This window comes from Artibeus jamaicensis, unplaced genomic scaffold, assembly GCF_021234435.1.
Source record: "Artibeus jamaicensis isolate MK-2021 breed Jamaican fruit bat unplaced genomic scaffold, CSHL_Jam_final scaffold_378, whole genome shotgun sequence".
Taxonomy (NCBI): Eukaryota; Metazoa; Chordata; class Mammalia; order Chiroptera; family Phyllostomidae; genus Artibeus; species Artibeus jamaicensis.
The window spans coordinates 3647467-3670939 of record NW_026522044.1 but is presented as its reverse complement, the minus strand read 5'-3'; the positions used below and the strand labels follow the sequence as shown (position 1 = coordinate 3670939).

General features: G+C 38.5%; 1 pseudogene; it reads left to right on the top strand.

Moving 5' to 3' along the window:
- Window positions 1-1222: 1222 nt before the first annotated feature.
- On the top strand, window positions 1223-20727 carry LOC119055173 (RNA polymerase II subunit A C-terminal domain phosphatase SSU72-like; annotated as a pseudogene).
- Window positions 20728-23473: the final 2746 nt, after the last annotated feature.

The window sequence follows — 23473 nt, the reverse complement described above, 5'->3', positions numbered from 1 at the left end:
TTTTAAGACAGATTGTTCATTACCTTGCAACCACAGTGTTTTCATGTACAAAGCTAGGCCAATTCAGGTGGCTTCTTGACAGATTTTTGTATAAAAATGGCATTTTTAACATTTATTTGCTAATTCTATGGTTGTCTCAGTGGCATTAATTCAGCAAGATACTTGATACTGTGTCAAGTATCTGACATCTGTGATTCAAAAATGAATAAGAATTTTTTTTACCTTTGCATCACAGTCCAGTGTAACTAAGATTAGAGCAAAATAATATTTCAGCACTGCAGTATTATGTATTTTTCTGGTACTTTCCTAACTGGAATCCTCAAATAACATGAGTTCTTTTAGGACTGGTATGAAACTAGTACTGTATTGTCTCTGGAGAAAAACTGCCAAATACTTCAAATTTACCTCTACCCCTTGCTAGCTGTGAACTTGGGTAATTTGCTGAACTCCTTTGTGTTGTATTTTTCTCACTTGTGAAATTGGGGATCATAACAAGTACTTATTTCTTTGGATTTGGGGGAAGAAATTTAATGAGATAATCCATGTAAAACACTTAAATTAGCACAGAGATGAACTTATAGAGTGTTCTTAGTAACTGATCACTATTATTATTATTATTTTATTAATATTTTAAAGTTCTGTTATTCAAGTAAGCTGATTCATTTGAATAGAAAAAAAGTTTTAAGAATGAGGTTTAAAATCTTCAGTATTTAATTCACCTTGTAACACTATTAACTGCCTTAGAAACAGTTAAATTTAATTCCATCAAGACAATTTAGAAACAGAAAATGAGAATATTTTCAAAAAGCTAATAAACAAACATCACTTCAATGCCCTTTCTTGATTAAACATGATATAAAAGATGCTAAGGGGCAAAAAACAAGGGAAATCATGATGGTTGTCATTATTACAAGCTATATAAGGTGATTAGACAGAGGACAGCCTTCAGTTTACCTGTGCTTGTCAAGCATGTATTTTGCAAAAGTTCTGTGAAGCAGAGATCTGGAATATGTAACAATACTGATGTTTTTTGCTTGTTAGACTTAGGATAGCAATTTTTAAAATAAAAATGAGGATATCAGAGTTTAGTATAAAATTTTATGAAACATTTTAAGGATTTGTAAATATAGTTATTTGTAAAGTTGTTTTATCCATCTTTGGGTGTAGGGTTGGGGCAGAAATCCCCATTACTATGTTCATTATTTAGACAAAGAGATCAGTTATGCCTATGCCTTTAGCGGAAATAGAAGTTACGGCCCAGGGTGAAGAAACTGCACCACCTGATGAAGTGCCTGATGAAGTGGTGTCTTCAGAAGAGCTGTAATTCTCTCCTTGGCTGTGCAGTACATTTATCCCATCATCATCACCTTCATCGCCATCAGTACTGCACAGCTATATAATTCATAATCTTCATCATTTAAGTTGTAGTATACTTTGTGGGTGAGTGCCCATATAGAATTTTATATGTCGTTAAAATTATGTAGCTTTAAGAGTGCAGAAAGCGTTTAAGAACATATGAAGTGTTTATAAGAGTGTGGGAAAGGTTAATAAGAGATTGGGAAAGGTTTATAGGAGTGTGGGAAGGGTTTATAAAGCCTTAAATATATATAAATAATAAAATAAATATAATGCTGCTACTTTGCAGATTTTTACCTATCGCGGGAGTCTCTGGAACATAACTCCTGCAATAGGTGAGGAATCACTGTAACACTAAAATGGGCTTAAGTAAAATTTGTAAATGAAATATATGTTACCTCCACATCCCAAAAATACCTAAAAGGTGTTTGGCTTGCATTAATATTGTGTGCGCTGTGAGTCAATAGGCCGTTTTTTCTATATTATTATTGTTTTCATTTGAGGATATGTTTACTGATTTGAGAGAGAAGTGTGAAAGAGAAGCATTGATCAGTTTGCCTGACCAGAAATTGAACCTGCAATCTAGGTATGTGCCCTGACTTGGAATCAAACCCACAGCCTTTTGGTGTACACAACAGTGCTCCAATAATCTGAGCCACCCAGTAAAGGTAATATGCCCTTTCTTGATGGTGGCACAATGGTGCATTCCTTGGTTAACTGAATAATTTTCAGAAATTTAATGGAGTCTATAATTTCAATAATATTTTATATGGGAGCCTTAATGCATATGATCATAGAATTAGGTTGGAATAACTCACTGTGAGGTGCTGTTCAATCTTTCCTCTTGAGGCTTTCACAAACTTCTATGTTTGATTTTTTAATCTGTATTTCTTGCTGAGGCCACTGACTCACTCCCTGTCTTCACTTCTATTTTTCTCTTTACCCAGACCTTTTCCCTGAGCTCTAGATTCATATTTTCAAATGAACACTGAACATCTCTATCTGTGAAAGTTACCTCAAACCACAGAGTTCAAACCTGAACCCATACCCTTCTACTCCCAAAACAGGTTCTTTTTGATTAGAAAATGGAAGGGGAAGACAAACCTTAATAACCTTCCTTCTTTATCATCCGCCCCAGATCGTACTTTTTCCCCTACACTACACTGCCTTCTGCGCCAATCAAAGGAGAAGTCCACTTTTTTCACAAGTCACATAAGACTATTAGCCTTTAGAAATGTGTAGGGCTATATCTTTTTATAAATACTCACCTGAAGATATGTTTATTGATTTCAGAGAGAGAGGAAAAGGGAGGGATGGAGAAGGCATGGTGAGGGAGAGACACAGAAACATTGATGTTAGAGTGAAACATCAGTCAGTTGCCTCCCACATCAGTCGGTTGCCTCCTGTATATGCCTTGACCGGGGATTGAGCCTGCAGCCTTTTGGTATAGGGGGTGATGCTCCAACGAACAGAGCCACCCAGCCAGGGTGGCCATAAATATATGGCTATATATTTATTAACATGACATATGGTTTTCTTTATAAAAATGAAATGAAATACAATGCAAAGGGCATCAGAATTTACTTTGGAGCTGGAATCAGGACTTAGTTCATTGTATAATGAGAGTATTGTATAAAATATTGAGTCATGAAATTTATTCCAAAGCTTATAATGAAGTAAATTAAAGCTTTTAGGACAAGACAGATGACTGGGGAAGGTTGGTGATACAGTCGGATTTATATCTTAGAAATCTTACTCTGGTGAATTGGCAGGATGTGAAACATGGCAGGCAAGGCTAGAATCAGACAATCTATGTAGAGGACTCCTGCAAAGCTGAGGGGAGAGATGTCCAAAGCCAATGTAGTTGAGATCAAGCAGAGGTGGGGTGCAGAAACTTTTCTTAAAAGTTTGAATTGGAATCAATAGGATTTGGAAATTTTTAAATCTGAAGGGAGTTATTAATTTAAGGTTTGCCATTTCTCTATTACTCCTTGTATTCATTCCTGTGAACTACCGGTGTATATTTATTTCCTTTTAAGAACTTAAGAACTAAGAACTAAGAATTAAGTTCCTATTAAGAACTTAAAGTTTGTCTTATAATTATGAATTATAATATATTATATTTTGTATTACTCCTATGTCATATTTGACAGATATTTATTCCCCTGCTGTTTATTTGATTTCAGTTTTGATTTTCTATTAATATTGACTTTCTAGGCTTCAACTTTTAGATTATCAATTCTCATTTGTTGATATCTCCTGTTCTTTTAAAGAAAAAAAACTGGGAGGATGCTGGGAAGATGGTGACGGAGTAGGACGGAGCGGATTCTAGCTCCCATACTCATGGGTAAAAATCCTGGCAGATCTATAGAGAAACAGCACAATAAACCATCAGTTACCCAGCATTTATGAAATTAAAAGACCAGAGATTGTGACCGACGCTGAAACACCAGACAGCAGTAGAGTCAGCTATGGGAGCTGGGACACTCGCGGCCCCTGTGCTGCCACCATAGCAATGGGCCTGGTAGCCAGGGAGTCAGGTACGAGAGATGGACACTCCAAGCCCCTGTGACAAACCTGGGCATCAGAGGAGTAAGCTACGGGAGCCGGGACACTAGAGGCCCCTGTGCCACTACCATACCCATGGGCATGGGCTCCGGGGAGTCAGCTACAGGAGCCGGGACACTGGAGGTCCCTGTGCCACCACCATAAAGATGGGCCAGAGCGCCGGGGACTCAGCTACGGGAGCCGGACACTCCAAGCCCCTGTGACAGACATGGGCGCCAGAGGAGTCAGCTATGGGAGCCGGAGATGGGACATTCTTGGCCCTAGCACCGCTGCCATAGCGACAGGACTGGACACCGGGGAGTCAGGTACGGGAGCTGGGACACTCAAGAAGTCAGCTACGGGACCTAGGACAATCTCAGCCCCTGTGCCACAACATAGCCATGGGACTGGGCCCTGGGAAAGTCAGCTATAGGAGCCGGGACACTCAGCACTGGTAGGTGACTAGCATGTGGACCAGCGAGAGGACCAGCGTGAGAGTAGGTGGAGATGGAGAACATCAAGATACCTGAAGGAGTATGCACCACTGGACTTCACAGGTATCATACCACAGAAGTTCATACCATAAACCCAGGGAGTCAGGCAGATCAATTTTAGAATCTGAGACTAACAACAGAATGGCTATCATAAACAAAGCAACAAACAACAAATGTTGGAGAGGTTCTGGGGAAAAAGGGTCCTTAGTTCAGTGTTGGTGGGATTGCAGACTGGTACAACCATTATGGAAAACAGTATGGAATTTTCTCAGAAAACTAAAAATCAACCTGCCTTTTGACCCAGCAATTCCACTGCTAGGATTATATCCTAAGAATCCTAAAACATCAATTTCAAAGAACCTATGCACCACAATGTTCATAGCAGCACAATTTACAATAGCCAAGAGTTGGAAGCAACCTAGGTGCCCATCAGTAAATGAATGGATCCAAAAATTGTGGTACATGTACACAATGGAATTCTATGCAGCAGAGAGAAAGAAGGAGCTACTACCCTTTACAACAACATGGATGGACCTGGAAAGCCTTATGCTGAGTGAAATAGGCCAGGGGCTGAAAGACAAATACCATATGATCTCACCTTTAACAGGAAGCTAAACAACAAAACAAACAAGCAAGTAGAAAAAAAAAGACACAAAGACACTGAAATAGAGAACAAGGGGACAGTGACCAGAGGGGAGAGGGAAGGGAAGTTAAGGGGAAAAAGGGGGAGGGATTTGGAGGAACAAATAGGAAGGACACAGGGACGAGAACTAAGGGGGGCGGAAATGGGAGGGAGGTGGGGAGCAAGGGGCGGGGGATGCTGGGATGGGAGAAATAGACAAAAAAACTGTACTTGAAAAATAACTAAATAAAATTTTTAAAAAAAGAATTCAGAAAAATGTGGAGAGAATTAGGAACCTCCAGGATATCTTTAAATATTCCAACATCTGAATTATAGGGGTACCAGAAGGGGAAGAGGAACAGCAACAAATAGAAAACTTATTTGAACAAATGATAAAGGAGAACTTCCCCAATCTGGCAAAGGAAATAGACTTCCAGGAAGTCCAGAAAGCTCAGAGAGTTCCAAAGAAGTAGGACCCAAGGAGGAACACACCCAGGCACATCATTATTACATTAGGCAAGATTAAAATGAAGAAGAGAATTCTAGAAGCAGCAAAAGATAAGAGGACAGTCACCTACAAAGGAGTTCCCATCAGACTGTCAGCTGATTTCTCAAAAGAGACCTGGCAGGCAAGAAGGGGCTGGAAAGAAGTATTCCAAGTCATGAAATGCAAGGACCTACATCCAAGATGACTCTATGCAGCAAAGCTTTCATTTAGAATGGAAGGGCAGATAAAGTGCTTCTCAGATAAAGTCAAATTCAAGGAGTTCATCATCACCAAGCCCTTATTATATGAAATGTTAAAGGTTCTTATCTAAGAAAAAGAAGGTAAAAAAGATGAATAGTGAAAGGACAGCAAACTTACAGTTATTAAGAACCACACCTAAAACAAAAGAAAACTAAGCAGACAGCTAGATCAAAAGTGGAGCCACAGAAATGGAGATCACATGGAGGGTTAGCAACAGGGGAGTGGGAGGAAGAGAAGGGGGAGAAGGTACAGAGAATAAGTAGCATAGACAGTAGGTAGATAATGGATGGAGGGAGGGCAAGAATGGTGGGAAATGTAGAAGCTAAAGAACTTATGATACATGGACATGAACTAAAGGGGGGAATGTAGGAGGGAGGGGTGTGCAGGGTGGGGGAGAATGAAGAAGGGAAATGAGACAACTATAATGACATGATCAATAAAATATACTTTAAAAAAGAATTATGTCTTATTGGAAAATTGACTCATTTATCATTATGTGATGACGCTCATTATCCCTGGTAACATTCCTTAATTTGAAATCTGCTCTGTCTGAAATTAATATAGCTATTCCTATTTTCTTTTGATTAATATTAGCATGGTAAATTTTTCTCCATCCATTTTCTTTTAATCTATATATGTATATATATTTAAAGTGAGTTTCTTGTAGAGAAAATATATCTCATTGTATTTCTGTGATCTTACTCCTTTCTTTCTTAGAAATGCATTTCTTTTTTTTATTGTTGTTCAAGTACAGTTGCCTCTATTTTCTCCCCACCACTTCCCCCCCAACCCCCACCTCCCAACCTCTACCCTGTCCCCTTCGATTTTGTCCATGGGTCCTTACACATGTTTCTTTTTTTTAATATTTTATTCATTTATTTTTTTAGAGGGGGAGGAGAGAGGGAGAGAAATATCAATGTATGGTTGCCTCTCATGTGTCCCCCGCTGGGAACTGGCCCGCAACCCAGGCATCTGCCCTGACTGGGAATTGAACCGCACTCATCTGGTTCACAGGACTGCGCTCAATCCACTGAACTACTTACACATGTTTCTTGACCACCCTTCCACTTCTTTCCCCCATTATCTCCCTCCCCCACTCTGGTCACTGGCAGTTTGTTCTTTATTTCAATGTCCCTGGTTATATTCTGCTTGGTTGTTTATTTTGTTGATCTTACTTTTATAATCTTGTCATATAATTTGTGCATTTAGAACACTGACATTCCATGTGATTATCAGACTAATAGTTATCATATTTGTTACTGTTTTCTACTTGTTGCCCTTATTCACTTTTAAAAATATTTTTATTTATTATTTTTAGTGAATGGGAAAGGGAGTGAGAAAGAGGAAATGAAACATCTTTGTGACAGAGAAACATAGATCAGTTGCTACTGGCACAAGCCCCAACTGGGGACTAAATCTGCAACCCAGGCATGTGCCCTCATCATGAAACTAACTGGCAATGTTTCACTTTACAGGATGCTGCCCAATCAACTGAACCACACTGGTCAAGGCTGTTGCCCTTATTCATTGTTCCTAATTTTATCTTTCTCTCTTTTTATGCCTTTTGTGGTATTAATTGAGCATCTCATATAAATTTTGTTTTCTCTCCCTTTTTAATATATCATTTATACATTTTCTTTGTAATCAGTGGTTGACACAGAGTTTTCAATATATATTTCCAACTAATCAAAGTCCACTTTCAATAACACTATATAGCTTCATGTGTGGAGTGAGTAACTTACAATAACAAAACAATCCTAATTTTTCCTCTTGTCCCTGTATCATTGCTGACATTCATTTTACTTAATATAAGCATATACATCAGATATATACATAAACATACATAATGAAATACACTGTTGCTGTTATTTTGAATAAGCTCTTAACTGTTAGGTCAATTAAGAACAGGAAAATTAAAAATTTTATTTTACTTTCACTTAGTGCTTCTTGATGCTTTTATTTTGTTTTTGTAGATCTGAGTTGCTGACCTACATTATTTTCTTCCTCTCTGAAGAACTTCTTTTCAACATTTCACGCAAGGCAGGTCTAGTGACTACAAATTCCCTTAATATTTGTCTGATAAAGCCTTTATTTTTCCTTCACTTTTCAAAGACAATTTTACAGTATTCTGGATCAGTGAGATTTTTCTCTCAACATTTTTTTGATCATATATATTTTTTTATTTTTGTTTTATTGATTATGCCATTACAGTTGTTCTATTCCCCCCCTTCATTACCCTCCACCCTGCACCCCCCACCCCTACCATTCCCCCCCCTTTAGTTTATGACCATATGTCTCAAGTTCTTTGGATTCTATATTTCCCATACTATTCTTGCCCTCCCCCTATCTATTTTCTACCTACCGTCTATGCTACTTATTTTCTGTACCTTCTCTCCCCTTCTCCTCACACTCCCCTGTTGCTAACCCTCCATGAGATCTTCATTTCTATGGTTCTGCTCTTGATCTAGCTGTCCTCTTAGTTTGCTTTTGTTTTAGATGTGGTTGTTAATATCTGTGAGTTTGTTGTCCTTTTACTGTTTATATTTTTTATCTTCTTTTTTTTAGATAAGTCCCTTTAACATTTCATATAATAAGGGCTTGGTGATGATGAACTCCTTGAATTTGATCTTATCTGAGAAGCACTTTATCTGTCCTTCCATTCTAAATGAAAGCTTTACTGAATAGAGCAATCTTGGTTGTAGGTCTTTGGATTTCATGACTTGGAATACCTCTTTCCAGCCCCTTCTTGCCTGTCAGGTCTCTTTTGAGAAATCAGCTGACAGTCTGATGGGAACTCCTTTGTAGGTGACTGTCCCCTTAGCTCTTGCTGCTTCTAGGATGCTCTCTTTCACTTTAATCTTGGCTAATGTAATTATGGTATGCCTTGGTGTGTTTCTTCTTGGGTCCAAGTTCTTTGGGACTCTCTGAGTTTCCTGGATTTCCTGGAAGGCTATTGCCTTTGCCAGATTTGGAAATTCTCCTTTATTATTTGTTCAAATAAGTTTTCCACTGGTGGCTGTGCCTTTCCCCCTTCTGGTACCCCTATAATTCGAATGTTGGAGCGTTTAAAGATGTCCTGGAGGTTCCTAAGACTCTCCTCATTTTTTTGAATTCTTGCTTCTTGACTCTTTTCTGTTTGGCCATTATTTGCTTTCTTCTGGTCCACTCCATTGATTTGAGTCCCAGTTTCCTTTTCATTGCCATTGGTGTCCTGTGCAATTCCATTCATTTCAATTAGTTTTGCCTTCATACATTTGTCTAATTTGTGGGTATAATCAACCAGTTCTGTGAGGATCCTCATCACCAGTGTTTTAAACTATGCATCTGAGAGTTTTGCTATTTCTTCATCACTTAGATTTATAGGCTCTGGGGCTTTGAGATCTTCTTGAGCCATTTTTGGTCTGTTCACGCCCTTTAAGTGTGAGGAGCGGCGACTTGGACTCCCAGGTCGCTGGGTTGTGACGCTGTATGTGGGGGCGTGGTCAGAGCGGGGAAATGGCAACCCCCTCTGCTGTTTCACGCCACTGGGTGAGGAGCGGCACCTCAAGTGGTTCACCAAAACCGGGCCACTCAGAGTCGCTGGGTTATGACGCTGTATGTGGAGGTGGGGTCAGAGCAGGGAAATGGCAGTGCCCTCCTTGCGGCTTGCTGTGGGGACCCGCTGGGTTCTGGTCCAATCGCCCACTCCCTCACTTGTCTATCCGAGCACAAATGCGCGACCACAGTCAACCCGCAGCCCTGCCCTCTGGGTGTTTCCCCCGAGGTCGCTCGCTTGGTTGCTCGCTCAGTCGCTCACTAGGACCAACCCTGCGCCTGGATTCCGCACGCCTGAGTCCCTCAGACCGACTTTTCCTGTGCAACCCCGTTCCACCAGCTGCTGGTTTCGCCCCTTACCAGTCAGGCTGAAGAATTTGTTGTTAACAGACTTCCGAAAAGTTCAATTTTCTGTGTTCTGGCTGTGTTTTCTGTTGCTAATATTTAGTTGTCTCTAAACTTGGTTGTGTGAGAAGGCACGGCACATCCACCTATGCCTCCATCTTGGCGGAAGTCCCTGTTCTTTTTTTTAATTGATCATTATTCTTGTGTTGATTGTGCGAGAAAGTGAACGAAGCCTTTCTACCTATGCCTCCATCTTGGTCGAATCTTGAAAATCGCTATATTTAGTACATGTGCGTGGGTAATTTACATAGACATGAAAATTTCAAAGACAGTGATAGCAACATAGGGTATATGTGACTTTTTTGGACAAAGTAAAAAAGGGGAGAAAAAAGGAAATGGGGTTTTAGATTTCAGAAGTGAGAATGGGCAATTTTCAGATAATTGAGGAACATGGGAACATACATATCAGGGAAATTCTTGCTAGGTGACTCAGAAACAATGGGACAAAGTGGGTATCTAGATAACAGTCCCCCGCCTGAAGCCATCCTATTTACTATACTTAAATTCAAATTAAACTAAGGCTTCATCCTAAGATCTCCGTCCTAAAGCAGGTTGTCTTTCTGAATCTCTCGGGCAAGGAAAAGGAAGGTTCAAAGGTTCTTTCTGAGTCTTGTTTCTTAAGAAACAGCTTAAAACCAATATCCCAAACTGGCAGCTTAAAACTTTGTTTTCTTCACACTTAATGAGATTATGAAAGAGTGCTCATGACTTTTCTCCTTCTAACACATTCAGAAATACTTGAAAGTGTTAGCATGCTTACCACAAAGCGATTGGTACATTACTCAGTAACTAAGACATCATTTCTGGAAGACAGATCCCTTTGTGCATGTTCTCCAATTTTGCTCACAATAATTACAGCTTCTATTTATTTATGAGTTACTGTACATGAGATCATGTGTAAAATGGATACCACTATTTTACTAAAGAAACTGAGACTTTATCTAACCCAAAGTCATAGAACCAATGAATGGAAAAGCTTGGATTCCTAGTCATGCTTGTTTAATTTTAAACTTCCTGTTCAAAACTATATGTCATGCAGCACTTCCTTTTCAGTGACTGAAGGATATTTTCTTGAGTCATTTTGTCCACTAACCTCCTTCACATGTCATTTATCCTGGAACTCAGATTTGGATATCACATCCGGTCTTTCCCCAATGCTGCTAGCTACTCCATCCCTAGTACGTCCTCAATTGTCTTCTTCTTTCAAAGCCATGATGAAATATTTAATTCATTTTGTGTTTTAATAGAAGGGAATAGGAGAAAGTATTTGTGTGTGTGTGTCTGTCTGTGTGTACTTACATACTTATCGGCACCCCTTTTTTGTGTGTTTCTGTTCCAACCGATGCCCTCTTTCCTCTCTCTGTTGTATACTTTTGGTGGTGTTGGTGGTGGTTCTTAACGCTTTTCCTTATCTTTATTTGGCAAGTTACTTCTGGTGACTGCTGTAGTCACTTTCTAATCAAACTGACACCACTCCCATCCATCTTCTTTTTCATCAAATTTTTGTTGAAAAGCAGTTTACTGATTTTTGTCTGCTGGCAGTCATAATTCATATTGCATGTTAGAAGACATTTTAGTTATTGACAGTAAATTAATGCCGATACATATTTAAATGAGTATCAGTACAGTAAAACAGTAAGAGTTCTAAGAATTGAAAGATTTTTGTGTAGTCAAAAATTATTCAACATTTAACTACCTTATTATTAAAACAATTGACCTAGCTGGTGTAGCTCAGTGGATTGAGTGTGGGCCTGCGAACCAGACAATAGCTGTTTGATTCCCAGTCAGGGCACATGCCTGGGTTGCAGGCCGGTTCCCTGCGGGCCAGTTCCCAGCAGGGGATGCATGAAAGGCAACCATACATTGATGTTTCTCCTCCTCTCTCCTTCCCTTCCCCTCTAAAAATAATTTTTTTTTACATCTTAAAACAATTGAGACAAATTCTTTAGAGCAGGGCAATGAACCCTGGCTGGTGTGGCTCAGTGGACTGAGCATTGGCCTGAGGGTCCCTGGTTCCATTCCCAATCAGCATAAATGCCTGGGATGTGGGCCAGGTTCCCAGTAAGGGGCGTGCAAGAGGCAACCACACATTGTTGTTTCTCTCCTTCTCTCCCTCCCTACCCCTTTGTCTAAAATTAAAATAAATAAAATCATTTTAAAAAAAGAACAATGAACTTAAAAAAATTATTCTTCTTCAAAGCTTGGCAGACATATTTCATTATGTGAGATGCAAGTTAATTTAACGTAAATATAAAACACAACTAAATAACCTCCACATATACATCACTACATGTATTTTGATAACTCTTTATTTCAGATTGCTCAGAGTTTATATAGTGAATATACGATTCAGATTCTATTAATAAATGTCTAGAATTTAAAGTGAATGCCAAATGTCAGCAGGGTTGATAAATCAAAACATACTAGTTACCAAGCCTAATATATTATTATGTAACATGACTTTTGTATTAGACTTATTTGTGATTTCCTTATAAGCAAATCATCCTGATCTTGCAGAGCTAGAAATAAGCTAGGCTTTAAATCAGTCAGTCAAAGAATTTAAAAATAAAATTACACTATTCTGCAAAAGTTTTTTGTTCTTGTGAACATTAATCATAAAATATTGGGATTTTTAAAATATAAATTCGGTACTTTAAGAATTTAACAGAATAAATCTGAATGAATATTCCTGACTCTCTTACATTTCACTCTACTATGTGTTTAATTGGTATACAGAGTGCTGCATTTTCTCCCTCCAGTTTCCGTAATGCAGAAAGTGACATATTTAGCAGCACATCATGGTACCATTTGCCTGTCTTGATTAGATGGGATAGTGAAGGCATCAATTGAGTAGTTGGCCATTTTAAGATAGTGTCCCACTGACAAATACCCAAGACTTATAATTGCATGTGCTACTAAGGCTTTATAGTACTGTTAGGGGGTTAATTAAATGGTGGCTGAAGAATCAAATGAATGTTGTATGATACCTTAAATGCTTGAAAATAAATTATCATCAGTTGACAGTATCATGTTAATAGGTCAAGGAATCCCTCAGTCTAGAAGAAAGCAGGTGTGAATATGAAGTTTATAAACAGTTTGTAGAGTAGGATAAAGAGGAAGTCTTTAAAATGTGTCTATTGGTAATTAATTTTACACAACTCTTGAACAGGGAAATCTGAAAACCTGTAGTACTGCACTGCAATATTACTGTATATTTGAAATCACTTACTTTCCCCTTTTCCAAAGTTTTCTCTTTTACAATTGAGGCTTAAAGAGAAATAAATAGATTTTAACTGAAGATGGAACATTTTATTTTTTCTGATAAATTTTCCTCTTTATTCTGAAAACATAAAGAACCAGTCTTAATGTGGCTTCTTCTTTACAAACTTTTTGTAAGGCTTCTGTTCAGCTGGAATTCAGGTGGTTCTGAACGATGGTTCTTCTGTAGTTTAGTTGTAATTTTGGAATGATTGTGGTATGATGAGAGTACTGCATTTACTTACACTACCTTCTTGACCAAAGCCATGGGAGATGGAACATTTTAAGTAAAACATTTTACTTAAAATACAATCTAAATTGCTTAGCCTAGCATTCAAAACTCCCAAAAGCTAGCCTTTACCAACATTTCCAGATTTTTCATCTTTACTTATTATATGAAGCTTCTGTTCCAATTTACTGAGTCTATTTCAGATATGCTTGTGGAATTTCATATCTGCACTTTTGTGGATAATAATAACAGCATTCATTAAGCATTTATCATGTGCCATGAGTGTGCAAAGTGGTTTTCATGTATTATATTTAATCTTCACACCATCTCTATAAGGTAAGTGCCCGTTTTATCCACACTTTACACATGAAAGTAAGAAGGTTCAAAGAGGTTAATAATTTGCCTAGTGCCACACACCTAGTAAGTGATAGAACCAGGTTTCCAACCCAGTTCCTTCTGATACCAAAGATCTTGTTCTTAACCATGTTACTTACTGTACAGTTCATACCATTCATTCAACCTTGTAAACTTCTGAAACTCAGGTTGACCTACCTCATTTATTCAAACTTTGAAATCTGAGTTATGTGAAGACTCCTCCTAGGAGACTTCCATTAATAACTCAATATACTGTCACTTTCCCTGTTCATTTTTTAAATATATTTTATTGATTATGTCATTACAGTTGTTCCTTTCCCCCTTTCATTCCCCTCCACCCTGCACACCCCTTCCCCCACATTCCTCCCTTTGGTGCATGCCCATGTGTCACAAGTTCTTTAGCTTTTACATTTCCCATACTATTCTTGCTCTCCCCCCTGTCTATTTTCTACCTACTATCTATACTACTTACTCTCTGTACCTTCTCCCCCTTCTCCTTCTCCCACTCCCCTGTTGCTAACCCCCCATGTGATCTCCATTTCTATGGTTCTGCTCCTGATCTAGATGTCCACTTAGTTTGCTTTTGTTTTAGGTGTGGTCATTAATAACTGTGAGTTTGCTGTCCTTTCACTGTTCATCTTTTTTATCTTCTTTTTCTTAGATAAGTCCCTTTAACATTTTTATTAAATACTTTAAAATTGCATTGTTGTTTAAATATAGTTTTCTGCCTTTTCCCCCTACTCTTCCCCACCACCCCAGCCATCCCAATCTCCCTCCTCTGTTTCCACCCCCACCCCTAGTTTTGTGCATGTGTCTTTTATATTTGTTCTGAAAACCCTTCACCTTTTCTCCCCATTATTCCCTCCCCTCTCCCTTCTGGTTACTGTCAGTTTGTTCTTAATTTCAATGTCTTTGGTTATATTTTGCTTGTTTGTTTGTTTTGTTGATTAGGTTCCAGTTAAAGGTGACAACATATGATGTTTTTCTTTCACCAGCTGCCTTATCTCACTTAGCATAATACTCTCCGGTTCCATTCATGCTATCTCAAAGGGTAGGAGTTCTTTCTTTCTCTGTGCTGTGTAGTATTCCATTGTGTAAATGTACCATTGTTTTTGATCTATTCATTTAGTGATGGGCACTTAGGTTTCTCCCAGCACTTGGCTATTATAAATAGTATTCCTATGAACATTGGGGTGCATAAATTCTTTTGAATTGGTGTTTCAAGATTCTTAGGGTATAATCCCAGCAGTGGAACTAAGTCACAGTCCCATAACAGGTTCTATATAATATTTTCAAGCTTTTGTTCTATATCTTTGAAATACACCATTGTTACCTTAACAGGTATTGCATTGAATCTATATATATATGATTTGGATAACCAGAATAGAAAGTACACAATCAAGAGTAGTGTGTTATTAAAACACGAGTGAAATGAAAGAAGGAAAATTAAATACAATAAAGAGAGAATAAGAAAAAATAGTCAAACAATGCAATTAAACAAAGAAATAAAATGAAAAAAACTAAGTATGAAGAAGAGAATAAAAAATACTAATAAAATAAAAGTGGCAATAATAATAATAATAATACACATAAACAATAAAATGCCAGGTCTATGAGATAGCAAACTTATAATTGTCTCCATTTCTCAGTTTTGGGGGTTAGCTCTGTGCTCCCCCTTTGTATCTGTCTCCAGACCCTTCATAAGTCCAGGTCTTATGGTCTCACTTGGGAGAAGAAAAATGAGGAAAAAAGATAAGGGACTGAAAAAATAAGCCTCCTGCTGACTTTAAACCTGTTGAATGAGTTCTTCTGGTCTTCCTGGATGCCACAGGAAGAAGGAGACTGGGCTTCACTTTTCTCCTTTTCTTTGGTTTGATAGGATGGGAACCAGGTCTGGGCTGCAATATTCACAGTTGCCCAGCCTCCAGCCCAGGTCCTCTGTGAGCTGCCATGCTCCAATCAGCCACTCTGGGCATACAAGTGTGAGTCAGACTCGGGTACAAGGTTCCACTCAGCCACTCAGCCTCTGGGCATGCAGCAGGAGACAAGCTCAGGTGCACTTAGCCACTCATTCTCTGGTTGCACACATCTCAAATCCCCTTTGCGGTGAGCCAGCCTCTGTGTGAGTTTCTTACAAAGCAGCTGCCTGCTGTTCTTAACAAGTGCACAGCTTTTCACTCAGCCCAACTTTCCAGCCAGTCCACAGACTATCCGAGTCAGTGTCCAACACAGACCAACTCCTCCCTTCTGCAGGTGTCACTCAGAACCCCAATTTCTCTGGTAATGGCATCCACAATCCCAGCAGATGTATACCTGCCTCTGTGTGTCTCCCACTTCATCTCTATTCCTCCCACTAACTTCAAACATTCAGGTCACTCCTAGTTCTTGGCTTCCCTCCCTGCTCTGGCAGGGGAGGGAACTGGTGATCTAACTCTCCTCCAAGTATCCTGTGGCAGGCACCAGGCAGGGAGCCACAGTGGTGTGGATCCCTGTGCATATCCCAGGGACCTTATTGTCCCAGCGCACCCTCCTCACCATCTGTTTTTCAATGTCCTCTACAATTTTTGGCCTCCAAACTTCATATAAGCTGGGATTCTGTTGATTGTTCACTCTGTTCCTCAAGAGACTGGTTAGGTGTTCCAGATGGGCACAGGGAGAACTGGGCTCCACTCCCACCTACCTCAGCACCATCTTGCCAGTTCCCTTCCTGTTCTGAAACTATCATAACTCACACTGAACTTATCACACATAAATCACCTTACTACAAACACCTTTGAATTATACTCAGTTATCTGTTTACCATGTCAGATTTCTCTGACATAATTGTAAGTAGAGATGCTGACATTTGCATTTCTGTATCATCCTCAGCATTTAGCATTTCATCATGTGTTAGTGTATCCTGAATAAATCTGTGAATAATAAATCATTTATAGACCCAGTAAAATAACATATGGGTTAGGTTGTTAGAATGCAACAGATATATTCTAGCCTGGAGAGTTTATAGGTAAAGGAAACACTGTTGTCTTTGGTATAGAACATTGTCAAAAAAACAAGTTGGAAAACAGTTATTATTGTTGAATATAAAAGTTACTTTCCAAAAATGTAATGTCTCCTGCCTCTAAACTGGCTAGAAGAACTAACATTTATTGGGGGCATATTAGGCTCTAAGTACATGTACCATATGAAGGGCTTTATATACATTTTCCAACACAATGGGTAGTTGCTATTGAAAATGAACAAGTCAAAAGAGTATCCAGATATACCCGTGTGTGCTGTGAGTCAGTTAGAACTGACGCAGGGCTTGCAGTAGAGAAAGTTTGGTCATTTATTATGAATGGCAGCACTGAGGAGCACAAGAAAGCTAGTGCACACAAAAGCCTATGGCTTATAGAGAAGAGGTTTTCTAGAGCAAAAATCATGAGTACTCATGAGTAACAAGTTTGGGGTCATGTGTTCTTGATTAGGTAAGCAATTAATTTTCATCTTCCAGTCATCTGCTTCCCTCCTGGTATCATCTGTTGTCTTATTTTTGGGAGATTTTGGGTGGTCCTTGGCTTTGTAGGCTGAAATACATCTTAACAATCTGTGTCAGTAAGTTACTTTGATGTGCAGTGGTGGAATCTATATATCTTGTGATTTTTATTCTTTGTATTCTATCATTAGTTCTGCTGTCTTGTTTACTCATTTTTCCTGCATGTTAACAGGCCCTAGGCTAAGCAATTTGTTTGATGGTTAACAGGGTGCTGCATGACTCCCCTCTTGTGGCTGTTGGTCCAAACTAGCTCACAAACCTGTCATATTAAATATATTTTCTGAGGGTATTAATTCTCTGGCTTCACTATCTTCATTTTACTCTGATTAGAATATTGAAACTCAGATTAAGTAATGTTCTCAAGGTCAAACAGAGTTAAGAGTTAAAATAAGATTTGAACCTAAACTTGTACACTGATCAGTGCATAGGTCTTACACTCCTCCAAGCTTTGATTAATAATTGTATGAAACACCTGTGGCAATTTTATTAATATCAGAGTGGATGGCATTTGAGAACAGTAAATTCTATTACATTTTAAACTATTTTCAAAGTTTCTTGTTATAGGAGGATATCTAATTTGTACCAATTGCTGCACTGCCACGGATAAGCCTTCATTTAAATATTACCTCCTTTGTAAAAGCAGACACACTCATTAGTGTATGCTTCCATAACACTTTGCTCCTGCTTCAATCATAGTAGTTTTCACACTATTGTAAGTAGACTCTTGTGGATAGACTATGTTCCCAATGACAGGAAGTACTATGTACTATTTGACTTTGAGTTACCCTTATCTAGTACCTAATTCTGAGATGGAAAATAATAATTTTCTTCCTGCCTTTCTAAATTCTGTGGCAAGACTATTAATCAAATTAACATGAGACAGATTAAAAGAACAAAATGACAAAATTTATTATGGCTACACATGCAGGGATTCCATTAGAATATAAGGCCCTAAGACACATTGGGCATTTGAGGTGTACATGCTATTCTAGAAAAAAAGAGGATTGAGGCACAGTCTATGATTTCAAAGGGAAAGTAGACAATTCACTGGTATATAAAAAAGAGCAAACGTGGTGAACAAATTCTTGCTGGGCCACTCCGAAACAATGGGACACATAGGGGAGTCTAATAAACAGGCTTAACTAGCTCTCTCCCTGTCTGCCACATTTAATTCATATGTGCTAAGGTAAATATACTAATATTCCCTTCCTGAAGCAAATTGTTCTATCTGAATTCCTTTAGGCAGGTTAAGGGGGAGGGTCAAAGCTTCTTTCTGATGTTTTTATTTCATAACAATAACTAGCTTATTTTTTTATTACTAAGGTACTAATGGAAGGTTGTGAGCTATTTTCTTTTTTTTTTACAACTTTGTATAGCCTTATTACTTAAAAAAATTTAACCCTGCATTGACCAGTGAAGCTCAGTTGGTTGGTCATCATCCTGCAAAGCAAACAGCCACCGGTTTGATTTCCAGTCAGGGCACATGCCTGGGTGCAGCTGTCTCCAGTTGGATTGCTTGCAAGAGGTGACCAGTTGATGTTTCTCTTACACATTGATGTTTCTCTCCCTTTATTTCTCCCTCTCTTCCTTTTTCTCTAAAAATAAATAAAATCTTTCTTTTTTTTTTAATCTTGTTTTCTACCATCTCCCCTGTGGCAATAATCCACCTTTTTTCTATATCTATGGGTTTTGTTTTGTTTATTCATTTGTTGTCAGTTTTTTTAGTCCACCTATAGGTGAAATTACATGATATGTATTTTTCTTTATTTGCTTCACTTATTTCATTGAGCTTAATACTCTTTAGGTTCATCTATATTGTCTCATATGGCAAGATATCATTCTTTTATATTGCTAAGTAATAATCCATTGTCTATGTTTACCACATCTTCTTTATCCACTCATCTATTGATGGACATCTGGGTTGTTTGCATGTCTTGGCTATTACTAGTAATGCTGCAGTGAACATAGGGGTGCCTACACTTTTTCTGAAATAGTGTTTTTGTTTTCTTCAGACAAATACCTAGAAGTGGAAATCAATATTTCAAAAGGCATTTTGGGGGATGACAAATTTTGATCCTCCCTCAGTAACAATGTAGCTATGACAAAGGAGGTGCTCAAATGATGACTGTCATTAGACATTAAGGTTGGTTGCTAGGGGAATATGAACAATACACTCTGAAAGAGGTTACATGATGGTAGAGAAACAATGCCAAAAGGAAAATAACTATGTTACTAGGCCAGAAGAAGTAAGTGCCGTTAGAGGCAACAAGCTCTTTGGTAAGATCAAAAAAGGAAGAGGTAGTTTCTGATTGGGTCAGGTTAAGAGATTAAGATACTAGAAGATAGTTTAAAAAATATTTTTTGGGATCATTTGGTCATCATTTAACAAATATTACCTGAGAACCTGCTGTGTGTCTGACACTGCTCTATATACATTAGGGGGCAAACATAAGCCATTCTTGCTTCCCCAGAAAACAAAGTCTAGTGTGGGATAGATTCCCTGTTCAGAAGATGATACAATTAAGAAAAGCCTGTCAGTGAAAGCTGTAAGCATTCCCAGACTGAAGTTATTAAAAAAGAAAATAAATATGTCAGTGCCAGTGGCTAGTCCCTGTGAGGAGTGTTGTCCTCTGCCACAGACACCATAAACAGTAGTGGCATGCCCATGAGGTGAGTCTCCTTCTGCCCACATGTGGGGCTCTGGGACAAAACAGGGAGGTTGACAAGATGTATGTGCTTGGGACACATATGTCAGTGGTGGGGAGAAACCACTGGGACACTGAACACATACCTCTGCCATGTACTTTACTGAGGTTTTGGGCAGGCAAGGGGGTGCTGTGCACATGCCTGTGCCACATGTGCTAATTCAATACATTGCCACCACAGCTATCGCTACTTCTACTGCTACTCGAAACCACTGCTACTACCCCCACCACCACAGCTATTCCCAGCTACCTCTTCTCCCTTTGCTGCTGCCACACATCATGACTGACAGTCACATAGGCCACTATCTTCCTGATAAGAAAACACCAGAACTGGAGGATGCAGCACCTGACAGATAGTAGCTGCAGCTGGCAGTGGGGTGCTCCAGTAACCAGAACTGGAGTATGGAGGCACACCACATCTTTAGAAAACTGGATTCAGTGTCAGTTTCTTTGGGACAAGGACTCACATGAAGCTTCCAAGACCATCACCTGAAAAGCCCAAGATTTATAATTTCCAAACCGTGATCAGATGTACAAAGATCTTGTTCAGAAAGACAAAGACCTGTACCTGCAGATTGGCATTTTGAACATGTTGGAGAGAAATAAGTGAATCAAGCCCCAGCCAGAAGGGTTCCAAAACTGCAAAGACCTGTTTGACTTGATCCTCACCTGTGAAGAGAGAGTTCAGGACCAGGCGGTAGAAGAGCTGAATTCCAGAGATCAGGTGACCTGCCAGCCAGTGCACATGGTCAACCTGGATATTCAGGATGAAGACGATGAGGCCATCATGGGGGCATTCCTCCTTTGAGAACTCTGCCAGTGCATTCTTCTCAGGGATGACATGGAGGATGAGCTAGATGAACTGCTGCAGGACTTTGAGAACTGTGGCCAGCCCTTCCTGCACACTGTCTGCTTCTACTGACCAGCCTACGTAGGCATGCCTCCAGAAGTTGTCTTTTTGTGCATCCTCTTGTTAATGCTTTTTCCTTTGTGTTACTTGTCTTTTCCCTTTTTTTTACTTTGAGAGCTTCTGTCAGTGCAGCGGTAGTATCCAAATAGACTATACATATGAGATGAGAAGATATACACAAATGTAGATTAGCAATAAATTTTAAATCTCACTTTTACTTATGAGCAGAATTTTAGTTGTGAAGTTTATGAAAAAAACTGTTTTATGTTTATGAAGAAAAAAGTTATAGCTATATATGTATATATGGCTATAAAATTTTTACATATATATATAAAGTTTATATATATATATATAATCTTTCAGCATTCTTCTCCTGCCTGGGACATACAAATACCTAAATAAAAAACAAGGGGTTGTATCTCATTATAAAAGAACCTGCAATTGTCCAATAAACAACAAAAAAGGAAATGTGTCAGCTGGTATAGAATCTACAAGGCACATCAGAGTGAACATATTGTTTATTTTTGACTGTATTATCTACTTTTTTTCTCATTTCTTCAGACTCTTGAGTCTCTTGAATCATCTTACATGTTTATGACTGAATGAACTTCTGTGTGAAGTTTGAAGATTAATTGACCCTAGAGGTGTGCTTTTGTTCATATAAATTGAAATTTTTCTATCAGGTTTCATTTCTAACAGCATTTACTGTGGAGTTGGTATTAAAAGGAAATAATCAACTTTACTGAGAAGACACTGAAAAAGTAAGGAAATAATTCCCTGGTCAAGTACTTCAACCAATTAATTACAGTTGAGGTAGGGATGCTAACCTCTTGTTCTCTATCTATGAAATAGTAGACCAGTCCTGTCTGGTGTAGCTCAGTGGATTGAGCACCAGCCTGCAAACCAAAGTGTCATGGTTCAATTCCCAGTCAGGGCACATGCCTGGGTTGTGGGCCAGGTCCCCAGTAGGGAGCATGTACAAAGCAACCACACAGTGATGTTTTGTTTCTCTGCCTCTTTCTCCTTCCATTCCCTTCTGTCTAAAAAGAAATAAATAAAATCCTTTTTTTTTTATTAGAAGAAATGGTGGACCGACACCATTCATTAATGCTATTCTTTGGATAAGGCTGAAAAAGAAAAAAAATATTCTTACCCTGGACATAAGCAATAAATTTTTTCTAAGTTATTTATTTATTTATTTATTTATTTAGAGGGGAAGGGAAGGAGAGAGGGAGAGAAACATCAATGTATGGTTGCCTTTCGTGCATCCCCTGCTGGGAACTGGTCTGCAGGGAACCGGCCTGCAACCCAGACATGTGCCCTGACTGGGAATCGAACTGCGATCGTGTGGTTCACAGGCCCACGCTCAATCCACTGAGCTACACCAGCCAGGGCAGCAATAAATTTTGAAGACTCAAAATGCAACTTTCATTGTAAGTTCTGTGGAAGCTTGGTCATTTTAGGTCACAACGACCTAGTTTCTTGACAATTTAATTTTAAAGTTATTATACCTCCAAATCAGTCATAAATGATCATTCTAATGAAAATAATCTGATATAGTGGAAACCTTTGTCATTTTGTTTTCAGTTATTTATCATATATGGCCATGTTTTACATTTTTTATTGAATCTAAGCAGTATATTGATTACATTTCAGTACTCAATAATCACAGTTGAACACAAATTACCTTACATTGAGGCAATCAGGAAATACAACAGACTTGTTTTAGATTAGTTGTGTATATTATAGGGAATGATGATACAAAATTCTTGGCTTCCCATAGAGGCTTCCGATATTTCCTAAGACAAATGGCATGTGCCCTTAATATTTAAAGATGAAAATAGCAGTGAAATTTAAATGGGAGACTTTGGTGGTCTGATAGGAAAACTTGGTAAGGTTCATAGCAATGAGCCTGTAGTTAATCTAGAATAAACAGAAATATGTATTATCTAGACTACTGTAGAAGTGACATTTTTTATTATAACAAAGATAATACGTGCCTTATTTTTCTTTGCTGTGATTTCTAGTTGAAAGTCAGGTTTTTAAAACATGGGAACAAATTAATGTTGTTAACAAACTAAAGAGGTTGTTCACTTGTGTGCATCACAACCCAGTCTAAGGAGAACAGGAGTTTGCCACAAAGAAAGTAAAAGTTTATTTAAGAAAATGATACCAAGGCCGGAGTCACAGGTGACCTAATGCTATAAGAGCTGACTCCTTGATGGCTTCTAGGGGATGGGTTTATATGAGAAAAAATTATTAATCATAGTGACTAAGGGAGTAAGGATCGTGGTCTCCACTGATTGATCTGACCCAGGGTAGTTGATCATTGCATCTGGTCCTGATGAGAACCATGGCATTGTTGTTTGGTTTTGAAAGGCTGTTGTTGGTGGAATCTTTGTGGTTTTCTGGGTCTGAAGCTGAAACACAACTGAGACCTAGGTATTATCTTCAGTTTATTTATTCATTTTTAATTTATGTATTTATATTAATTTTAAAAAGAGAGAGGAAAGAAGAAATATTGATGCATTTTTCACTTATTTATGCACTCATTGGTTGATTCTTGTTTGAGATCTGACTAGGGATCAAACCTGCAACTTTGGTACATTGGGATGATGCTTTACCCAACTGAGCTGCCCGGCCAGGAGTTGTTATCTTTGGTTTGAATAAAACTCTTTCTATTGTCAACACACTGATGTTTTTGTTCCTGAGACCAATGCTGATAACAACCTTATTGTTTTGAGGGCTCAGTGGTTAA